The sequence below is a fragment of the Artibeus jamaicensis genome, unplaced genomic scaffold (assembly GCF_021234435.1).
Source record: "Artibeus jamaicensis isolate MK-2021 breed Jamaican fruit bat unplaced genomic scaffold, CSHL_Jam_final contig_426, whole genome shotgun sequence".
Classification (NCBI taxonomy): domain Eukaryota; kingdom Metazoa; phylum Chordata; class Mammalia; order Chiroptera; family Phyllostomidae; genus Artibeus; species Artibeus jamaicensis.
The window spans coordinates 4,130,853-4,153,852 of record NW_026521826.1 but is presented as its reverse complement, the minus strand read 5'-3'; the positions used below and the strand labels follow the sequence as shown (position 1 = coordinate 4,153,852).

At 43.7% G+C, this 23,000-nt stretch overlaps 1 protein-coding gene and 1 non-coding gene across 3 annotated transcripts in view; both read right to left on the bottom strand.

Moving 5' to 3' along the window:
• The window catches only part of CAMK1D (calcium/calmodulin dependent protein kinase ID), a 391,400-nt gene that overhangs the window by 288,355 nt on the left and 80,045 nt on the right, over window positions 1-23,000 (bottom strand). The gene's annotated exons all lie outside the window — the stretch shown is intronic.
• LOC119056700 (U6atac minor spliceosomal RNA) lies at window positions 18,457-18,581 on the bottom strand. The gene has a single exon (XR_005083930.2). It is a non-coding gene; the product is annotated as a U6atac minor spliceosomal RNA (small nuclear RNA).

Sequence of the window (23,000 nt, the reverse complement as noted above, 5' to 3'; positions counted from 1 at the left end):
CCTCAGCATTCCGCCCTTCTGTCACCTTCTCCTGACTCATTTGCTAAATAACTGCAATAATCTGCTTTAGCCATATCTGTGAAAAACTCACTTCTCTGTTATACATACTAATACATTCTATTCCAGGTCTGTTTGCATTCATACGTAGAAATTTCTATACCTATACAGACAGTAGTGAAAACATACAGAATGTTGTAGCATTTCTTTCAGGAAGGTTCCTCACTGCTGTGTTCAGCAGACATATCTGAAAAGCAAACCTTTCCCTGCAGGGTGGTGCTTGTGTATAAAACCTTTCCACACTGGATGGTACTTGGTGATAGAAAAGAAAAAGGCTGGGGTTGGAGGAGAAAGAAAAAGCCACCAGGAAACAGACTGACTAGGGCACACAGTGGAACTCCATGCTTCCTTCTTCTCACACCTGCCCTCCACGGCACACGCCCGGCCTCAGCCCCCAGCGTCACTGTCACCACAGAAGCTGCAGAAAGGCCTCTCCACTACAGCCACATGACACGTGTCAGAAACATGGAGGACATCCAAAAAAGCCACAGACCTGGCTTAGCTCCACGAGCCATTCCTTAGAAGCAGTTTTCCAAGTCTGAAGCTGGGAATCATTGTTTCCACTGCACAGGGTCCCTTCCTGTAAGCTCATTTTCCTCGGAGCTAATGTCCCTGCTGGTTTTCCACGGCTGTCTTGGAAGAGCTTCCTGACTTTCCTGGCGTTTCCAAGAACTTCGGCTCTCTTCTATAATTATGTGGAGGATACTGACAGTGCTCCTCTGATCGCTGCCTTCCTGGAGGAGAAATTCTGCCTTCCCTCTTCCTGTTTTATCCCACAATCACCTTGATTGGCCTTCTTTTCTCCCAACACATACTGAGTACATTTTCCTCTGTCTGGAGGGAAACAGTGACTAGGGTTGTTGGCTATGGAGAAGGTCGTCCACAGGAGGGCAGAGAAGAAGGGACCACAGTGCTGGTCCTGGAACAGAAAGGAAGGGGGTGCCAGGGGAAGCCAGAGCTCAGAATCCAGCTGGTGCTTTCTGACTGCAAAACTGGGGGGGACAGGATGCCAACTCTACCTGCCCTGCCTTTTTCAGATCCCTGCACCTCAGCTAGTGCATCAGCCTATACTTGGTTCACTGGTATGATGTAAGCTTACTAAAAACATTTTTTTTAATTTTAAAACAAAATCATGAGACTAAATGATTGTCCCTCAACAAAGATAGACTGGGGTCTCCCAAAGTCGGAAATTCAGGGCTTGGCAAACAACACACCCTTGGGAAGTGGCTGGGCAGAGGTGGTTAATGTCAGAAAGAAGGAAGTTAATCCAGCCAGAACTTCTCATGAAGAATCATGAAGGCAAAAAAGGGAACAGGAATCTAAGAGTTTTCTTCTAACTCTATTATCTCTTTTGCAACCTTAGCTAGCACTGCGACCTGGCCAGGGAAGTGAATGTTAACAACTCCAAAACAGGCGCTCCTAACATCTGAAAACGTCCTGAACCCCAGCAAGAGCAGGTCTTACTTATCTAGACTTTATGCAACCCTTAGTAACAGAAAGCATTAGTGTAAACAAGGAACCTTCCGGCACCAGCATCACAGCGTCCCACTGGTGAGTTCAGATGACCACAATGAGCCTCGTATCCTCGCAGTGTATCTTCAGGTGCTGTCAATGAATTCAATTACAGCCACATAACAAAGGTTGCACGGCCCCAGGCTGTCTATCATGCATGCCCAGTAGGCTGCTCCACAGATGCAAATGTGTATGTAACACACACACACACACACACACACACACACGGAAAACAACACCAAGGCTTCCCAGACTGCATCCCTTTCCCTTTTCTCTAGTTCTCTAAATAGCTTGTCTTGAACACTGTAGCTGCCAAGACAGAATTCATTGCTTGAGAAGAAAAAAATATCTATGATTCAAACTTTCATCTCTTGAGCATAAGAACAGTGAAAGTGGCTGGTGAGATTTCTTTAGGAGGAATCAGGTTATTTCTCCATTGAGTTACCAGGTAGGATAAGGTGGCATGCAGGTGGGCTGACCTCGAACCCCCCACCGGAGGCCCTCTACTTCCGCCTTGCTCTAAATGTAACTTACAAGAAAGGACTTACTCCTCCTCCCACCTTGCTGCTCTGTGCATTCTGTAAGGGGGTGGGGGCAGAGATGCAAGGAGAGGGAGCAGGAGGAGCCCTTCACTCCCCTCTTCAGAGAGATGCTAAGAGGATTAAAGAGGTAATTGTTGCTTCTGGAGCTCTTCAGCTATAAGATGCTCTATAAATACCAAAAACCACCCCCTCACGGGAAACCACATTTCATTCCAGTGGAGGTAAGTGCTGCGGCAGCCTGCAACAAAGGCATGATCACAGAGGGAGCTTCTGCCGTCCTGAGTGGGCCTAGAGGAATGACCTAGTAGGGTGACCCACATAGCACCCCATCCAGTTGGGACAGGAGGCCCTAGACAGCTAGCATCTAATGTGTCTACCAACTTCCATGTGCCCATCCAATGAGCACCTATCAGGCACCAACTGTCCGCCTGAGGGGCAGTAAAAAATACTGGTTTAGTACATGGGCACTGGGGCAAGGCTGCCTGGTGGCAATCCTGGCTCTGCCCACTCACCGAGCCATCTGACCTCGGGAAGTCATTGTACCTCAGTGCACCTCCCTGTCCTCACTCGTAACACAGCAGTGACAACAGAACTCACCTCACAAAGTTTCTCTGAGGATTCAGTGGGTTCATCTGTGTCCAGTGGTGAGACCGCTGTCTGATACACATATATCTACGTTACTTATTCCTTAAGTATTTTAAATTTGGTTATTTTAGCATTAAAATTGAGATGAAGGAGGAGAGAGCTGCCATTTAGATGTGACTGAGCACTTACTGTGTGGGGAAAACAGAGAAATAGAAGATGAGGCCCCTGAACTTGAAGCCCCAACCATGAAGCTATTGAAGCATTCTTCTCTTTATCTGCCAGGCAGTGGCAGAAAAAGAGAATGGGGAGAAGAGTGTTTACCACAGACATTGTTTAGAATTGCTGGCACACAGTGATAATAAAGCAGACTGACTTTTAGTCAGTGTTATTGTTTTAAGTTCTATATAGACAATGCCTTCTCTTAGCACCTGCCACTAACCCTTCCCTACACCTCAGTGCACCCAGGCATGCCAGGATCTCACCTAAAAGAGAAGGAGCCGCTCACCCAAATCTTCTACTAGGAAGCCCTTAGTCCATCCCGGGCAGTGAGCAGCCCTCCCTCCATTGTGTGTTCCTGCGGTGTCCTTCCCGTTAGGCGAGGACCATGCCTGCTGTCAGGCAGGTCCAGGAGGGAATCCCTGACCTGCAGCTGAGTTGAGTGGCTAAGAATGACGGTTTCCAAAGTACAGTCCCTGCTCCAACAGCAGCAGCACCTGGGACTTGTCAGAAGTGCAGGTTCTTGGGCCCATCCATGGCCCACTGAATTGGAAGTTCTGAGGGTGGGGCCCAGCCATCTGTGTTTTCACAAACCCTCCAGGGGATTCCAATGCCCACTCAAGTTTGAGAACCACCGGCTCCAAAATAGCTACTTAAATTTTTCTGAATCATAGCTTCCTCATTCAGCAAAGGGGGTTAATGCTACTCATCTCTTAAGGCTGTAACATAAGAATTAAATGTGACAATGTTGTCAAATAGTGGGTACAGTGCGCCAAACATGGTGGGCACTCAACACACTGTACCTACTGTACCAGTGTCAATGGAAGAAAGTCACAAAACAGGAGACAAATCAAAAGTAAGCTTGGAATCCATGACAGCCCTCATTTTCACAAAGAACAGTTTAAAGCACAGTCCAAGGAGAGAAGCAGGGGGAACTAGCAGGTGAGGCTGTACTCTGCCCAAGGTCCCCCAGGATCACAGGGTCCACTGTGATCCAAGGAGATTCTCACAAACTCTGGCTAGGGGTTGGGGATCCAGAAAATAAAAGTGTCCCCCATTTTATTATTAAAATAGGGGTAACATATTCCCTCTAGAGGGAACTGGAGGTATCTGAGTTCAAATACTGGTACTTAAAATACATAATGGAAACCTCAGAACATGTTTGATATTGCTAAAAGGCATTTGCAGTACGGAACGGTGACGAAAAGCATCATGTCCAGAATGACAGTGTCTGGAATTCTAGACCTAGGGAGTGGGCACACTGGAAGAGTCCCAGCTTGGATTACATACCACCATTACCTGAAACAACTCTGGCAGAAGTCATGAGGACCTCCTCGCTGTCACATGTAGTGGACACCTGTCAATCATCTTGTCCCTTCTGGCATCTCATAGTAGACAGCTCCTACCTCCCTCTGCTTACTCCCATTGACTCAACAACACCTGTCTGTGCTGTCCTGGCATCACCCTGACCTCCTCAGGGTTCTCTGAGGGCTCCTCTCCCCTGACCATCTCCTCCAGCCTGTCCACTGAAATCCCATTCTTCCTGCTCTGGAGTCTGCACCAAGCATATGAAGACGGTGGAATGGGACAAAGGTCCAGGTCAGGTGCCATCTCTTAATCTTGGCTCTATCACTTACTCTGTCAGCTAAAAAGAATACAGGAACAGACAAAGAAGACAGGCTCCTGTCTTTAGTCTTTTCCTCTCCTTGAGTCTTTTTTTTCTCTCTGGAAATCTCATCCCTCCGGGCACTGGGATGACTTTCATAGCTACCTCCAACCTTAGGTCAATCCTAAGCACTAGATCTTTATATCAACCACCTATTTACCCCCACCTGGATCTCAAGATCAAGATATCTGAAAGTGAACCCATCATCCTCCCCATGACATCTGTTATTCTTACTGTATACTTCACTCCAATTTCATAACAATGGGACTTGGAGCAGGAAAATAAAGAGCTGAGTTTGCTAGGAATGAGGACTTGCAAGCCCACTGATAAGGGTTTATGGAGCCAGACAATGCAGGTGCTAGTGAGAGTAAAGGAGTGACTCAGGCAAAATTCAAGTTCAAAGTAGACTGCAGAAATTTAAGTGGAAATACTTACAACATTTTATATCAAATTGTTCTCCCAGTTTCATTTGTCACCTTTGAAACAAACCAAGAAAATATTAACCTTCACTGAAAATTCCCAAAATAAAAATCCTGACACAATATGAGAAATTTCTGTACAGAAATATAACCATCTTCTCTGAATAAGAACCTAAATTCACACTAATTATACAGTATCTTTATTTCATTTTCCAGTTCCATTATACAGTCACGTTGTAATTATCCCTGCCCTGCACATCTTCGGCAGTCCCATGAAGCTTCTTCCCCTACTTTGGATAGGCCCGAAATAGATGCACACTCTGTGATATCTCAACACCCTCCCCATTTGCCAGTCATGCTAATGGTACCTCCCATCTAGTTGCCCAAGCTATAAACCTGGGATTCACTGTAGACTCTTCTCTCTTCTTCATTAACTACCATTAAATCTGTACTAATGAATTACCATAATTTACACTTTCTGGACTGTACTCAAATGACCACTGCTGTCCCTGCCCCTCCCTCAAGCCCCCCTCCTACTCCCACTGGCATTTCCATAACTCAGAGGACCTCCTGCTTGAAATTTGTCAGTAAATGCTTCCACTATGCTTCCTATTGCATAAAAGTGGGGAGAAGCACCCATTCAACAACACACTCCTTCTGAAACTCACCTCTAATATATTTAGTATGATTCCTTTGAAATGGTTGGAATGAAAAAGAGAGGACAAGGCAACTTCCATGCCCATGAACACAAACATATTATATTTCCCAAACTGGATCTAGGAGGTATGAAAATCTCATGGAATACTCAAAAGAACTAAAAGCAAGGACTTCTGGACAAGATGGTGGCACAGGTATACACGGCTCGCCTTCTTGCACAATCACTTCAAAATGACAACTAAAATATAGAACAGTCATCACTCAGAACCATCAGAAATCAAGTTGAATAGAAGTCTTGACAACTATGGAATTAAAGAAACCACATCCATCCAGACTGGAAGGAAGGGCAGAGAAGTGAAACAGGCTAGCCCCACATCCATGAATGGTGGATAAAAATTCAGGAGGGATATCTTGGGAGTGAGGAGCTCCAGCCCCAAAACAAGCCCCCCAGCCCAGGGTACCAGTGCCAGGAAATAAGTTCCCATAACTTCTGGATGAAAATACCAGCAGAGATTGAGGTAGTGGAAGAAACTTCTGGAGTCCCAAGTAGTTCCTCTTAAGAATCCATACACAGACTTACTCAGACTCACTCCCTCTGAGCTCCAGCACCAAGGTAGCAACCCGAAAGGCACCAGTGGCATGCAGGAAGAAACTGAGGAGTCCGGCATCAAGGTGAGAAATGGGGGACAGCTTTTTTACAGACAGACAGTCAGGCAGAAGACATTGTCCCGTCTCTGAACCCTTCCCCAACATCATCACAAAGCTGGTACACTGGTGCCATATCTGAGATTCTATCAACCTAAAACTATTTGCTGTACCCAGGAGATCCCCAAAGATACCATCCCGCCCAACTTATGGGCCCACCTGACCTGTTTTTCCATATGAATTACTGATCTTGGCTCATGCTTCACAACTTCCTAAATCCTCTCAAACAAGCAACGGCCAGCTCAGTGAGCTGCCAGCCCCCATACCACTTGCTAGGGGACCTCAGGCCTGACACTAGCAGCAACCAGGCTAGATTCACAGCTTGACTTTGCCTGGGAATCTAGCCCAGCACAAGCAGCAGCCATCTCAGATTGCTTTATAGCTCAGGCAGGGTGGCCCTGGGAAAAACACAGGTGGGAGCTGACCTTGGCCTGCATCACCTGGGAAACCCTAGTGCCTGAGCGCCCAGTGGACAGCTGCAGACCACGGCGGAGCACCACCACCCTGCCCCTGCACAGCTGATCCTCCATGGAGGGCAGAGGCTGGTGGTCAGTGATCACAGCCAGTCACTACAGCTGACTGGCCTAAGTAAACCCCTCCCATTGACCTGCCAACAACACCCAAGGCTCAACTGCAAGAGGAGGGTGGACTCGGCCCAATGAAAGGCACAGTTCAAGTACCCAGCTTGGGTAATAGGGGAGATCTGTGCCACTGGACCCTACAGGACACCTATTACATTAGGCCACACTACCAAGACAGGGAGTCATAGCAGCTGTACCTAATACACAGAAACAAACACAGGGAGGCTGACAAAATGAGGAGACAAAGAAACATGGCACATATGAAAGAACAGATCAAAACTCCAGAAAAAGAGCTAAACAAAATGGAGATAAGCAATCTAGCAGATGCAGAGTTCAAAACACTGGTTATAAGGATGCTCAAGGAACTTAGTGAGAACCTCAACAGCATAAAAAAGATCCAGTCAGAATCTAAGGACACACTAAATGAAATAAAGAACAATTTACTGGGAAACAACAGTAGAGCAGATGAAGCCGAGAATCAAATCAATGATTTGGAACCTGAGGAAGCAAAAAGCAACAATCAGAACAAACAAGAAGAGACAGGAATAAAAAAAAGAGGATAGAATAAATAGCTTCTGGGATAATTTTAAAGAGGTCCAACATTCACATCATAGGGGCGGCAGAAGGAGAAGAGAAAAAGCAAGAAACTGGAAATCTGTTTGAAAAATAATGAAAGAAAACTTGGTAATGTGGTGAAGACATGCAAGTTCAGGAAGCAAAGAGTCCCAAACAAGAGGGATGCAAAGAGGCCCATGCCAAGACACATCATAATTAAAACGCCAAAGGTTAAGAGCATCTTTAAAGCAGCAAGAGAAAAGAAATCAGTTACCCATAGGGGAGTTCCCATAAGACTGTCAGTTGATTTCTCAAAAGAAACTTTGCAGGCTAGAAGAGATTAGCAAGAAATATTAAAAGTCATGAAAAGCAGGGACCTACAGTCAAGACTGTTCTACCCAGAAAAGATATTATTTAGAATCAAAGGGCAGATAAAGAGTTTCCCAGACAAGGTAAAGCTAAAGGAGTTCATCATCACAAACCATTATTATATGAAATGTTAAAGGGGCTTATCTAAGAAAAAGAAGATCAAAACTATAAATAATAAATATATATCTATCAACAATTGAATTTAAAAAACAAACTAAGCAACCAAGAAAGACAGAGACAGAATCATGGATATGGAGAGTGTTTTGATGGTTCTCAGATGGGAGGTGATCTGGGGGAATGGGTGAAGAGGTAAGGAGGTTAAGAAGCACAAATAAGTAGTTATGGAAGAGCCATAGGGATATAAAGTACAGTACAGGAAATGAAGTAGCCAAAGAACCTATACACATGACCCATGGACATGAACAATGGTGTGAGGATTGCTTGAGGGAGTGGGGGCTACTGGGTGAACAAGGGCAAAGGGGGAAAAACTGGGACAACTGTAATAGCATAATCGATAAAATAAAATTTAAAAATAGCATAGACTTGAACAGATAGATAGTTGATATATGTTCACAGAAGCATTATTCACAAAAGCCCAAAGATGGAAGCAACCCAACTGTCCACTGAGAGGTGAACAGATAAACCAAATGGGGTCTACACACAGTGGAACATCAGTCAGCCTTGTACAGGAATGAAATTCTGTCACGTGCTACAACGTGGGTGTACCTTGAAGACATTATGATAAGTGAAACACACCAGACACAACGAGACAAGGCATGATTCCACTTCTATGAGGTCCCCAGAGTAATCAGATTCACAGTGACAGAAAGCAGAATGATGGATGATGGTTGCTTAGGGTGTGGGGCAGGGGAAATGGGGAGTCAGCGTTTAATGGGGGAGCACAGCTTCAGTTCTGTAAGATGAAAAGTCCTGGATTGGAAGGTGGTGGTGGTTACACAACGGTGTGATGTACTTAAGGCCACAGAACTGTGCGTTTAAAAATGGTTAAAACGGTAACATTTACATTGTGTACATTTCATTACAATTTTAAAAAGGTAAAAAAGATCCCCATGGAAGAGGTAGCAGTTAGGGACACTGTCCAGACCGGCTGCTTCCCTCTCTTCCAGGGAGTGCCCAGAGGCTCTGCCAGTGAAACCGCTAGCCTCCCATCTACTCAGAAGTGGAAGGAAGGGCCACAGGGACTTAAGAAAAGCATCTTAAAAAAATTCCTTTTCTTAACAGCAAAATTACTTCAAATCACATAAACATATTTCTTACTTAATTCAAACATTAAATTCCATGAACATGTAGGGGGTGTTTTATCAGTGTTTCAGTGTGTATCATCCTGAGAAAGCGATCTACAACTCTGTTCCACCGCACTCCCCCCAAAAAACTACAGGGACTTCTAAGCATTCTTCCTGCATCAGGTCTCCACCTGTCTCTAAAGGTAAAGAATTTCTTGTAAAAATTTCAGAACCTTTTTCCCACTGCTTAATATCTGCCCATAGCTCCTACAGCCACCTCTGCAGTGTGAGGGGCAGCAAGCTGGGCATTCAGGAGAGCTGACTCTGGGCCATCTGGTCACCCAGAGGGAACTCCCTGGCTTTAATCCTGGCTCCACCCCCTGCTGTCTGAATGACCTCTTGCAAATCACAGCCTCTCTGGCCTCAGTGGGTGCATCTGTAAAATGGAAATATTAACAGTTCCTACCTCTTAGCATTATTATGAGAATTAAATGAATTAATATCTATAAAATGCTCAGACGGTGTCTTGTACTTATTAAGGACCATGGAACTGTCAGCTGATGTCATCATTTTGGTATACAAGGATCCTCATCATGTGGCCACAGGCTACTTTTTCCAAGTGTAACTTCTGCCCTTGACTTCTGCACAGATCACCTTACTAGCTAATCTTCATCAACAAGCCATACTGTTTATGCCTCCAGTTCTGCATTTGCTGCTCCTTCTGAATACTTGCCCTCTTCCCTCTGCCCCACATTGGCCTAGAAAACTCTTTAGGCAGATGTCACTTCACCACTGGTGGCTTTCCTGACCCCTGGACAGACATGCCCACACTCACTTGTGTTTCCTTAGGCCTTTGCCCGCCCTTAGAATGATGCCCACCTTGGACATTCACCTGCTCCCCAGGGAAGGAACAGTGGGCTCCTGGAAGACAGACACTGTGCTGCTCATCCCTGCACACTGTACACTTGGCCTCAAGCAGAGGGCCTGCCACATACAAGATAGCCAATAAAAGCTGAGAGAAAGAATGAATGGATGGATGGATGTTTGGATGCCGAACATAAAAAGAGTGAGACTGAAACCAGGAATGAGGGGAGAGGAAAATGAGACAGGCTGGAATAAAGTTGTATGAGACCTCCATCTAGAAAGAAGAGATGTGCTCACGTGAGAGGAAGAAAAGCAAGGTTTTATCATCACAGGAAGGAAAGAATCAAAGGCCACAGTGGGCTGAGCAATCAGTGATGCGGCACTCAGACCCTCTAAGGCTCATGGTTCTTGCCAGGGCCTTAACCATTAAAGCATGTGGAAATTTAGACATGAATAAACAGAGACAAGCGATGGGGAACTGCATGGATAGCATGCCATCTGTACCTCACAATGCCCTCACGCTTTGGTAAAGTGAGCATGAACAACAGAGAAGGATAAGAAGCGTAGAGACGATCTCAGATTAAATGAGAACCTGGGGACAAGCACAGAAACAACTGGTTCAATGTGTCTCTCATTATTGCATTAGTAAAGGAAAAATCTGAAACCCACTCAGAAGGTGGAAGGATGGGTGGAGAACCCAGGAGGGAGGCTGCAAGGTAGGCGTGGTTTGCTCAAATCCTGCTTTCCTTGATTCCCAGGAACTCACACCAGCTGGAGGCCCTCAGCCAGCACCGTTGCAGCCAGGATAGCTCCCGACCTTTAACACTCAGGTTTGGGTTGCTGAGCTCTAGTCAAAGACCCAAAACCCATTTCACAGGGTCACCTGATAGACCAAGCCAGGCCCATACTGGCCACTACAAAATGGGTTTGCCCTCTTGAATGAGATGCTCTTTCCAGTTAGAAGTCAATGGAGAAGTGCATGGAGAACATGTAATCTTGCCCAAAAGTACACACGAAAAAGAATCATAAAGAAAGCCAGCCCCATTTGCAGCCGAACACAGTGATGTAGACCAGGGCTGACACCCGCTTTCCAGGAGGAGCGAGCCTGCTCCCCACAGCCTGCAGCAGCCATGTGCATGGGCAGAGAGCCGGTGAGCAATGAGTGGCCACTCAGCCTCCAGCTTCTGGTCCACAATGGCAAACAAGAAAGTGGAACTAAATATAAACATGTAGAAAAGCACACATGGGGAGAAAGGAGGAAGATGAGAAGACACTAATGGTCCAACACACAAACACACACACACACACACACACACACACCGGGGCCCTGTTTAACACAGAGGTGGCAGCACACAGGGCCATGAGACCCACTTCAAGCTCGGCCTGGGTTTATTGGGATTCCAAAGGCATACAGAGTATTTGGGGGAAAGATTTAACAATATGAGAAAGTGCCCAGGGTATGTCATTTAATGAGAAATGGAAGAAACAATATAGAATATGAAAGTAACTGTTTTAACTATTTATGCACAGAATAAGCCTGAAAATGCATTAAAAATTAACAGTGGTTATTTCTGAATGGCAAGATTAGAGTTGACATTTATATTTTTCATTAAATCGTTATACATTGAGGGTGACGGGGAAGCACATCTTCCTTAATTTACAAAAGCAAGCCTATGTGTACAACATAGAAAGTCAGAGTTTTTAAAAGCATCAGAGAAAATCATCATGAAATCTGGGGGGGCAAATGCAGCCCTCATGGCTTGCTGTGTCTATATAATAATGGACATTCTGAAACAGCCTGAAAAACCTAATTATCTGGTTGCTTATTAATACATGAAGATTTGGAACCATGCAGACAAATCTTTAGATCAAAGAAAAATTCAAAGCAATCAAGCAGAAAATTCACCATCCTTTTTTTCAATATCCATCCATTTACTTAATATCAGACTATGCCCTAAAGAAAACGTTCGATATTTAAAAATAGCCTAGTAAACCTACAGTGAGGACAGAGAAAAAATTCTGCCAGGAACAACCAGCTGACTTGAGAAACTATTACACACAAAGCCTCAGAAGAACAGTCTGCCCTGACTGGGGGAGCTGGGTGTCATCCCACACACCAGAAGGTTCCATCCCTGTCAGGACACATACTGAGGCTGTGGCTTCGATCCCCAGTAAGGCATGAAAGGGAGGCACCGAACTGACAGTTCTCTCCCACATCCCTACTTCTCTCTCTCTCTCTCTCTCTTTCCTCTCCCTCTCAAATCAAAGCTCTCACTCAAATCAACAAGCATAACCTCAGGTCAGGATTTATTAAAAAGAATGAAAGAATAACTTGACGTGAGTTTTCAAATCCCGAGTGATATTTCTTTGTGTAAAATATATTATTATTTTCTCCAGAAACTTCAAATGTAAAGGCCAGATTCTTAAACCCTTATTAAACAATATTATACTATAAGTGCTTGGCCAAAGCATTTAATTATGTTAACTTTTCCTGGGGAAAAAATTACTAGCATCCCCACATAGGAGGTTGTTGTTGTGCGGTTATTTGTTTAAGGACTAGTAATTCTTGTGAAAGGTGTATCTTCTTTTCCAAGTCTATGGCAGAGAGTAGCAAATCAGATAAGGGGTAGTATGGAAACGATGCCTTTTCTGGCTTTGCCTACATGAGGCAGTAAAGGTACTGCTGGCTGCCTGCACATCCCACAGGGAAGGCCTGGCTCGGAGGGGAGAGCTAACCCCTTGAGTTGCTGGTACCGGCTGAAATCCAGACATTTCTAAATCTATATATGGAAAGGGAAGGGTGGGGGAACCTCTATCTCCTCACCTGGAATGCTGGATTTAATCTGGGAACTTAATGATGCTGGACTGGAAGGCTCTTCCCTCTCTAAATAAGAAGAGACCACGTTCCCATTGCTGAGGAAACTCGCTAGGCTCAGTGGGGCACTGGTTTCCAGGGACCCCAGGAGCAGAACAAGCTCCTGGCCCCCAGTCGATACTACCCTCCTCTCCTCATCCCATTTCCTTTGGATCAGGGCAGCTGCAGGTTTTCATGCCCTAGGAATCTCTTCTGATGGAGAAGTTGACTTAATTTCCATGGGCTTTTAATGACCCACCTTGCTGGGGTGTGATGCTGTGTGCACTGCTGAGGGCAGATAAGACTTGGAACTGGGAATAGGCTGCCAAATCATGAACAGAAAGAGACACCCTCAGCCCTCCAATGTCTAATTATTTGCTTGCCTGAATTCAATAAGAACAACAACCACATGAAAGAAAAGGAGAACAAAGACAGCGGCTAAGTCTTCTTAAACCTTCTGGAAATTCTGGTTCAGAAGGGGGAGGGTGTGGTCTGGAATTTGGGTGTAGACCAGATTTAGGGGCCCTGCAAGCCTAAACTACTCACTGCACATGTTCCTGCCACATGGGCTGGAGACTGGGGGACTGAGGGGGTTCTCAAGCAGGAAGGGCACTCAACAGGGGCCAGCCCATCCCTGGAAAATGCAGGGCAATGTTCTTCCCTGCTTCTTGGGCTGCAGTACAGTACTTTAGTGTTCTCAGCCCCATGTCTCCAGGGGGGAACCTCCCCTCCCCCACAGGGACCCCCCACTTCCCCAAGTGATCCCACACTCTCCTCTCCTCTGCAGCTGGAGCCAGCGTCATCCCAACGGATGTTCACAAAGTTCTGGATTCACCTCTACCATGGGAGATTACACCTGGCTTTCATTTTCCCCAATCACATGTCACCATTTTAAAAGCACTTTAAAAATATTTAAATAAAAAAAGTAGGTTACACAAATGACATGGGTGGACTGTATCAGTGTCAACATCCTGGCTGAGATATTTCGCTGGTTTTCTAAAATGTTACTATTGGGGAAACATGGTCAATGGGCACACAGGATCTCTCTGTATTATTTCTTACAACTTCAGGTAAATCTACAATTATCTCGATGAAAAGTTCAATTAAAAAAAGCAAAGAACATATTTTATAAGTTTCAAGTGGATAAAGACCAAACAAGAGATCGCCAGTCTTACAAAAGAACCTAGCTTCTCTGGATGCTTCTGGAGTTCCTTGACTCAACAAACACGTATGTCGCTCCTCAGTTACTGGGCCAGGCATCCCAAAGCCTGCGTCAGCCGCTGTTCCCAGAAAACGAAGGGTGAGTGATGAGCGGAAAGTTGAGGTAGGACACCCATCCCTCATTTTCACTTTTTTTTTAAACAGGGGTGAAAATGTTTAGATTCATTGAATACTTGAACTATTTAGGTTAGGACATTGCTCAATTAACAGTTCGTCAGTTTCCAGAGTTCCACCTACCAAGAAAACATAAGGGTGGATTCCCGACCATGAACTCTTACTGTCATTACACACTTAAACGCAGGAGCATCCTTCCATTTGTTCTACTCTCCACCCACTCAGGAGCAAGTTGCTCACGAAGCCAAGAGACAGAATATACTTGGTGTGCTTCAAAATGAGTTAACAAAACCTGTGTGCCTTTTAGCCAGAAAGTTCTAGAGATCTTAATCAAATGTGCTCCTGGCCACAACAATCTTCACTTAACACATCGCTTTGTTTGGCAGCCTTCACTGGTCTAGACCAGAGGTAGCTCTCAAACGGTACAAACAGTCCTTTGAAGACATGGTCCCAGGCTCAGAGTCATCTCAAGGGGCAAAGGTTTACAGGACTGATGGTGTTCCTGGCACATTATCGTTGACTGTACTCATCAAAGTATTTTCAATCTATTATCTCATTTGCTCCTTACAATCCTTTTACATGAAGAAACTCAAGCGAACTCTCTCAAATATTTGTCAATTCTTGGTGACTCAGGATTGACAATTCAAGCCTTTTGTTCAGCCTTTTTCTGGCCTTCTCCTGTCTTTCAGGACATTTTACCACATCTCCACCAGAGAGTAGGCAGTCATTTCAGAGAGAGAATGGGTCTTCTGTCGGAGAGGTAAAGGTGCAGCCCAACCCCATGACTCAATGGGTGACCTTCCATGTAACCTCGCTGAGCCTCGGTCTGTACCTCTGTGAGGGCAACACACCCTCATCAAAGGGCCCAAGGAATGATTAAATGCCACAACCTAGATAGGACTGGTGATGGCTGCTCAGAAGGTTACCTCACTTGTTAAAAGTGGTTTTTAAAGTAATATTGGCTCAGTAGACAATATTGGCTCAGTAGACACAAGAAATCACTACCAAAGTGAAATTTTGGAATTATCAGAGAATTTTCATTACCTGCAAAAACTTGTGAATTCATGGGTAATTGAAGACTACCCATAATCAGTGGCTGCTAAAGAAATGCCCAGATGAGCAAGAGGATTTCTTTTTTATTTTCATTTATCTGAGCTGGTGAAGAAAAGTTGCCCTGTTATCCTTTAATTGCAAATCTACCATTAGAAGCTCTGCATGTCACTAACTCCCACAGAGCTCAGGACTTTATAGGTCTGTTCTCACCAGATTTGCACATTCCTCAGGTATATGCAATGACAGAGTTTAGGGATGATTATTCCCTGCCTCACATCCAGAAGGGCAAGGGAATGAGTACGCTATTTAATCTCACCTTCTACTTAAGATAATTAATTGCTTGATGAACCATACATAAGTGGCCAAATTTCAAAGGATATGAAATATGACAAAATTTATTTTAGGTGAATATATACTGACCATGCCAAAGATTTCATTCTTTTTTTTATGGCTGATTCATATTCCATTGTATATATGCACCATTTCTTCTTTATCCATTCCTCTATTGATGGACACTGAGGTTGCTTCCATATCTTGGCTATTGTAAGTAATACTGCAATGAACATATGGATGTATGCTTACTTTGAAAACATCTCTTGTTAAACTACCCCCAAGCAGCAAAAGGCATTCGAGAACCAGTCCACCTTTGCTGCATTTTTCCAATATCCTTTCTCCCCTTTGTATCTCTGTTGCTTTGATTTCCTATCTGGAAATTAAATTCAGGAAGAAAATGCAGCTTAGCAAACAGGGGCCTTGTGATCTCACAGCTCCTACATTCCTTGTACTACCCTTGAGCATAGTTGTTTAATGCACAACAAACACTTTTCCAAGATTTCCTCGCTTTGCTAATGCTGGAGAATGGGACAGTCACACCATCTCAGACTAGCTTGGGTGACTCCCAGCCAGGCCCAGCAATGTGGTCAAACATCCCTGCAAGGTTACCATAGGTGGTGGAGGGGGAGAGCTCATGCAGTCACAGCCTTCCCTTTCCTTCATCTACTGGGAAGGGAACAGCACATCCCCCTGAGTTCACCTGGGATTCCAAGAGAACAGATCGGCAAAATCCTGAAACAGCCGGTCTTCAAAGATAGCCCACGACTCTTACACAACAAAGAATGGGACAATACAATGGCAAGGCTCCCTCATCACCTTTCTGTGTATTTCCTAAGATGACAATAGATTTTTGGCAACCCCTGGGCATTTCCTTACTTTCTATAGAGTGGGGCTTATTATAATTAAGAAATAAGGATCAGCATTATTCTATACTTTTTTAACCCTTAAAACAAATCTAATTTCTGGTGCTTTCTCAACTAAAACACAAACTTAGGGTTGCTTGCAAATATGCTGGTTCCATGTAAAACTATATTTTGGACTTTGGTTGCCAGGAAAATTCCAGACTCCCTGGTCTGGTACTAGTCTGGGTTGTTATTCCTTCTTATCTAATCAAGACTTAAGATGTTATAAAGTGATTGCTGGGGCCGGGGAGGGGGATCAGTATAAGGGGACTAAGTAGTAATGGGAAAAAAATACAATAAAGATTAAATTAAAAATAAAAAGATGCTGTAGGTTTGCAGATGCAAGAAACACTTTGACCATCACATCTTCCTATGGCTCTGAGCTATGTTTCTCAAATTTCACCAAAATTTAATAGAACCCAAAGAAACAAAGAAGAATCTCTCTTTAAAAACTCATTAAATCGTAGCAACTTAAAAAAATATTCATCTTTCAACTGATCCAGAAAGTATGACAGAGAAATCTGCCAGTGAAGGACCAAACTAACAAAAAAAATAAACATAGGAGAAATGTGTTTCCAATACTCACCTCCTATGGAAATGCCACTGCAGTGCTTTCAGACAACAGCCGTCATAAAAACACGCAGCAAGCAGGGGCTAGGTGGTGTGTGCGCATGTGTGTTTTTCTAGTTTCTGCAGCTGATATGTCATCTTAAATGGACAATTTACCTTTAATCCCTCCCTAAATGGAAAAAATAGATTTATCACAGTAATTCTTGTCCATTTAACAACTGTGATTATAACCACAAGTCATATAGCTAACATTATCCCCAATGTAGCCCTCTGTTGCAAAAACAAACTATGATGATCAAATCGACTTCTTGTTTATTCAACTAAATTTTAGTCTCCTGCTGACAGAGTAGTGGATGCGGGTACAATAGCCTGCCAAAATGTGCTTTTATCTTTATTTGAAACTTAACTGAAATAATAATATTATAGTAAAATGAAATCCTGACAAGTGTAGCAAAAAATTAAAAGTGACAGTTTATTCCACTGTATAATCCTATGTGCAATGGTACTGCTCACAAACCCACCACTAATACACAGAAATATAAATCAGCCATTGACCCACCCCTCTGGCTTCAGAACGGACTCCTCTCACCTCCTGTGGTGGCCCCCGTGGCATGAGCCTTCTCTCCCTCACTCCTCTCCTGTGTGTTGTTGGTTTGCCCCTTCAAAAAACTCCAAGAAAGCCTGGACCCTCAGGCTCCCACCGACAATGAGTGAGAGGGGCAGACCGGCTCAATAAGCATTCACCAACTGAATGGCTGGGCACACTGTCTCAGGTCCTGAGAAAAGAGGTGGCGTAGATGGCCTGACCCTTTCGTGATACATTCAACTAGCTTTACTTTCCACCACCTACTCTTGGTCTACTTCAATGTCAAAGGGCATGCCCACACACATTCACTTTTCTTGGTTGTCTTTTTTCTGGCATGATTCAAAAAGTCGACACTAGTAAAAAATACATGCAGAGGAGTCATTCTGGTACCTACTCAGAATCACTCCATCCCCCTCTGCCCACTACAGAGATGCACTTTTATCAGTTTCTTGTTTACCCTTCAAGTATTTCTTTATGCAAATATAGGCAAATTTACCTTCATATTTTCATATCCCCACCTTTCTCATACAAAGGGTAGCATACTTTATACACTATTCTCCACCTTGCTTCTTTCACTTGACAATGGACATCCTTCCTTATCAGAGCACAAATCTTTGTTATTCTGTGCTAACCACACCACAGCATCCCACTGGACACACCGTCCTTCAACAACTCCCTCACTGACAGAGGGATACTTGGTGGCTCGGATGTTCCGGTGCTGCAGACAAAGCTTCAGTGATAACTTCAAACAAACATCGCTGCTCTGCATGTGCAGGAAAGATCCCCAGAGCAGGACTGCTGAACCTAGAACGTTGCTTCACTCTGCCAGATTCCCCTCTTGTAAACTTGTTAAAAAGTACTGGTAGGTGCTCTAAGGAGGCAATGATACCTGAAATGTATGAGTCTGGTGTCACTAAAATTCTTTCCCTTCTTGTCAAGAGCACTGCTAACCTAATTCTTCACTTTCATAAAACAGAGACTCTTTAAAATCTACATCAACACAACATCCCCAATGTCGGTCAGAGTTCAGCTTCCCTAATCTACTTCTATCCATCAGTGCTTGAGGCTGACCGATTTTCCCGGGAGCAGCCTGTGACTGGGAAACAGGCCCTTGAAAAAAACTCACTCACCACCTGATTTACACAGGTGGAATGACATTTTTATAAGAGTATTCAGGGATTCTAAATCAGCAGCAAATATATTTTTTAATCACAATACCCAAAGTGGCATGAAAGAAATATATACATGAATATTTTAAAACCTTACTCATTTTAACTAAGGGGCCCCTCCCACAAAACTAGTTTATATTCTCAGAGCTTTTATTAATTCATGACTTTTTTCGCAGTGAGAATCTGAAATTACAAAATGATGTCTATTTTCAGAATTAATAAAAAGGTTATTTTCCTACCCCTTCTACAGAAGGCATGAAGAAAAAACATACTTTCACATGGGAACCTTGGCTTTCAGAAAATTGACCCTCTGGCTTAGAATATTTATTATAGTCAAGGAGCACAAAAGCAATAATCTGCCTTTGTACCAGCATGGATTTGCTAAATATAAGTCACACTAAACCGAATTCATTCCTTTGTGTAATATAGTTTTACATAACACCTTCAATTTACTTTAAAAACCATTTTACAGAGACAGTCTGGTATTCTCCATGTGATAGTGAATGTAAACTTCAGTTCTAGGAATAGTTAGTTACCCTAATCAGTAACATACTCCATCCATCAAAGCCATGCACAGGAATGTTTCTAGCTGCTTCATTCATAATAGCCCCAAACTGTAAACAATCAAAAGTCCATCGCATATAGAACAGATAGCTAAATTTCATGTTAAAAAGATACGGCAAAACAATGTGAAAAAATGAACAGCTTCTATATGCAACAACATGAAAAAATCTCACAAAATGTATGATTCCATTTAACTGAATTCAAACCAAGGAAAACTGATCTATGGTAATTAGTAAGGCCAGAATAGTGATTACCTTTGGTAGGGGGTATTTTGACCACGAAAGAGTAGCAGGGAACCTTCTAGGGCAGGGGTCCCCAACCCCTGGGCCGCAAACCAAGACCAGTCTACGGCCTGTTAAAAACTGGGCTGCAAGCAAAGCTCGCACAAGCGCCGCCTCCTGCCCACCGCCCCCAACCCCAGTCTTCCATGAAACCAGTGCTAATGACAAAATGGTTGGGGACTGCTGTTCAAGGGCACTGGGAAGGTTGTACATGTTGATCTATGTAGTCATTTTATGAGTTAAAAAAATGTTGAGACTTGTGAATTTACTCTACATAAGTTACATCTCAACATCTTGAGCTGGTCAGCTAGCGGCCTAACCAAGAAGTCCTTAAGTCAGCAGTAGGAACTCAAAATGCTTTTATCTATATTTCAATAATGCCAGATACTCCGCTAGCTATCAGAAATGATTGTCAGAAATGTTTTCCCTCCCTTGGTGAAATTAGGAACTTGTTAATAACTATCTTGATAAGTGTTAAGAATGTGGTAAAGCATTTCAGATACTCCCTATCCTTGAACAGACAGGTCTAAGAACCCACCCAGAAAGGCCTATACCTGAGACCGGATTATGAAAAATATCCGGCCATTGGTTTGCAGTCCTGGCTGCCTGACGCCTAGCATAAGGGTGATGGAACTCTGCCTTTGGAATACTGGCAGATTTGCCTCAAGCAAAGCATTCCTCCCAAGTGGTAGTCAGAGCACCAAAGAAGCACAGAGTGGGGGCTTCAGGTGTCAGAACAGAACATGGCCTGGACTCTGCCTGACTACTGATACACAGTTGTTTAACAAATGCCAGCTACCAAATTTGCTCTGCAGCTTGTCCTCATTTTAACCTGGGAGTGAGGCTGTGAGAGAATACCTAACCCTCACTCACCTGCAACCTTTTTGTGGCTACCATTACTGACCATAAAAATAAGAGTGTGTATGACTCCTCTGGCTTAGTTCCGCTCCAAACAGGTTTGTAGACTGTCACAGCATGGAAATATGCAGACATATATACCATAAGGTGACAAACTCCCACATGGTGTCCTTTGGACTAAAATGAAAAATGGGACTAGAGGTGAGAAAAGTTGGATAGATAAGTGAATGACCCAAAGAAATAAGCCAACCGGGGGAAGCAAGACTTATATAGAGATAGATAGGATATAATCATCACGTTTGTAGACAACCCAAAATTAAAGCAGATGAAAGACTCAGCTTTCCAAAAGATCTTGACAGGCTGGTTTAGTGGACAGGATCTAGCAAGATTAAATGTATAGTCAGTGCACACAAATTAACTACTCAGGACGAAAGAATCAAGGCCCAACAATAAAATGTGTTACATTTTTAACACATTCAAGTGGCTGCATTTAAACTTTAGGGGATTTAGATAATAAATTCAGGTTCGATGTGAGTCACCACAATGAGGTGAAGTGTTATGGTCACTAAAAGTGTAATGTATATATTGTACTTCAATTAAAAGGTTACTTTAAAAAGATGTACTGTAAACAGATGTGCGTACACTCATGTTCATATTGGTATTATTCACAATAGCGAAAAGTGGACACCACCCAATGCTCAGTGACGGATGAATGGATTTTTTAAAATGTAATATATCCATACAATGGAATATTATTTAGTGTCAAAAAGGGAGGAAATTCTGACACATGCCACAATGTGTATGAACTTTGAAGACATTGTGCTAAGTAAAATGAGCAAGTCATGAAAAGACAAATATTGTACGATTCCACTTATATGAGGTAACCAGAGTTAGTAAAATTCACAAACAGAAAGTATAATGGTGGTTACCTGGGGTTAGTTACCATGGGCCATTAATGGGTACAGAGTTTCAACTGGGGAAAGTGAAAATGTTCTGGGAAATTGGTGCTGGTGCAATGTGAATGCCCTTAATGCCATTAAACGTACACCGAAAAGTGGCTAAAATGGAAAATTTGGGTATGTATATTTTATAATTATTTTAACTGTCAAAAATGTAATATAATCTTCTGTTATATTAATCTGAACAAAAATCATTGTTCTGCTCCATGCTTTACTTTCAGAACATGCCTGAAAACAAAGTATGGTTTCTGTACTTTGTAAGGAATCAACAAACACTGCCTACCCAACCCACCTGCTCTACCCGCCCCAGGTTCCTCCTTCCCTACCTCACCAACTTGTTAATGGGACCCGGATGGCTCATTCCAAGCCTCTCCTCCTTCAACGAGGGGACTATTGGCCACTTGGGGAAAAAAGGAGGCTCCCAAAACAAGTACTGCCTCAGGTCCCCGGCATCTCTGTCTTGGTTCCCAGGATCCAGGGCAGAAGGTCTGTCGGCCAGAGGATCTGACTTCCAGGACCCTCAGGTTATGAACACCCCTTCAGAGAAGCCAAATTCCTCTAGGTAATAAATCTTCCTTACACGCCCCCATCCGTAAGTCTTCGCCTCCCTCCAAAGGCAAACAAATGATTGCTATATTCATTTATTCAACCAATATTCAGAGTTTGGGGGAAATTTTGAGTATGTATTTTTTTAGGGATTAATCTATTCAAGGACTGTATATCATATAAATGACAATATTTATGGAATACTACTACTCTCAGAACTTACCCCATTTCCCTTACTCCTCCAAATAAATGAGTCTATGAAGCAAAGACAGAGGAGACCACAAGACACCCATGACACCACGGAATGCCATGCCCCAAGAGAAAGGTGACCATAAAGTAGGGAGAGTCACTCTACACTCCTGATCTCCTTTTCTCTGTGGCTGCACCTCCACGTGTCCCCTACTCCTCTCCTCCCTTCCATGGGCAGGAGGCAGGCAGGAAGAGGGACTTATCTGGCTGACCAGGAGGGGTGAACACTCAGCCTCTTCTTCCCTTCTCTTGAGAATCTTCTGGAAGCCCACCTACCGCTTCTTTCCCCAATGCCTCCCACCAGGAGAAGAGGCCCACGGTGGAACAGCAGTCACTGTCTAACTCAGAGCTGCAGAATTAGGAAGTCCTTTATTGTTAAATACCAGAGTCCTCCGATTTAACTTTTATTAGGAATAAACTTTATATTTTGGTCTCCACCTGCCAGAACGCTCAGCCCTACTTCCCAACTGATTCAGAGGTCAGGTGGGAAAGGGCCTCGTTCTTCACACACCTAACAAGGTGGCAGGTTGGGAAGGCCAAAAAGCTGGGAAGGGACTTCATGGGGCAACTGCTTCATGCAGAGAATGTGCCAATCACCGTGACCTCTGGGGCTGGGGGCACTAAGCAGTCAGTGCATGACCTTTTCATTCCTTCATTCTGGAACAATGAAAGTTTTCTTAGACAGGTAACCTCAGATCCAGCATGTAGTATCTTTGAATAAAAAACCAGAGTCTCAACTAACTAACTAAATAAATAAATAAACAAACAA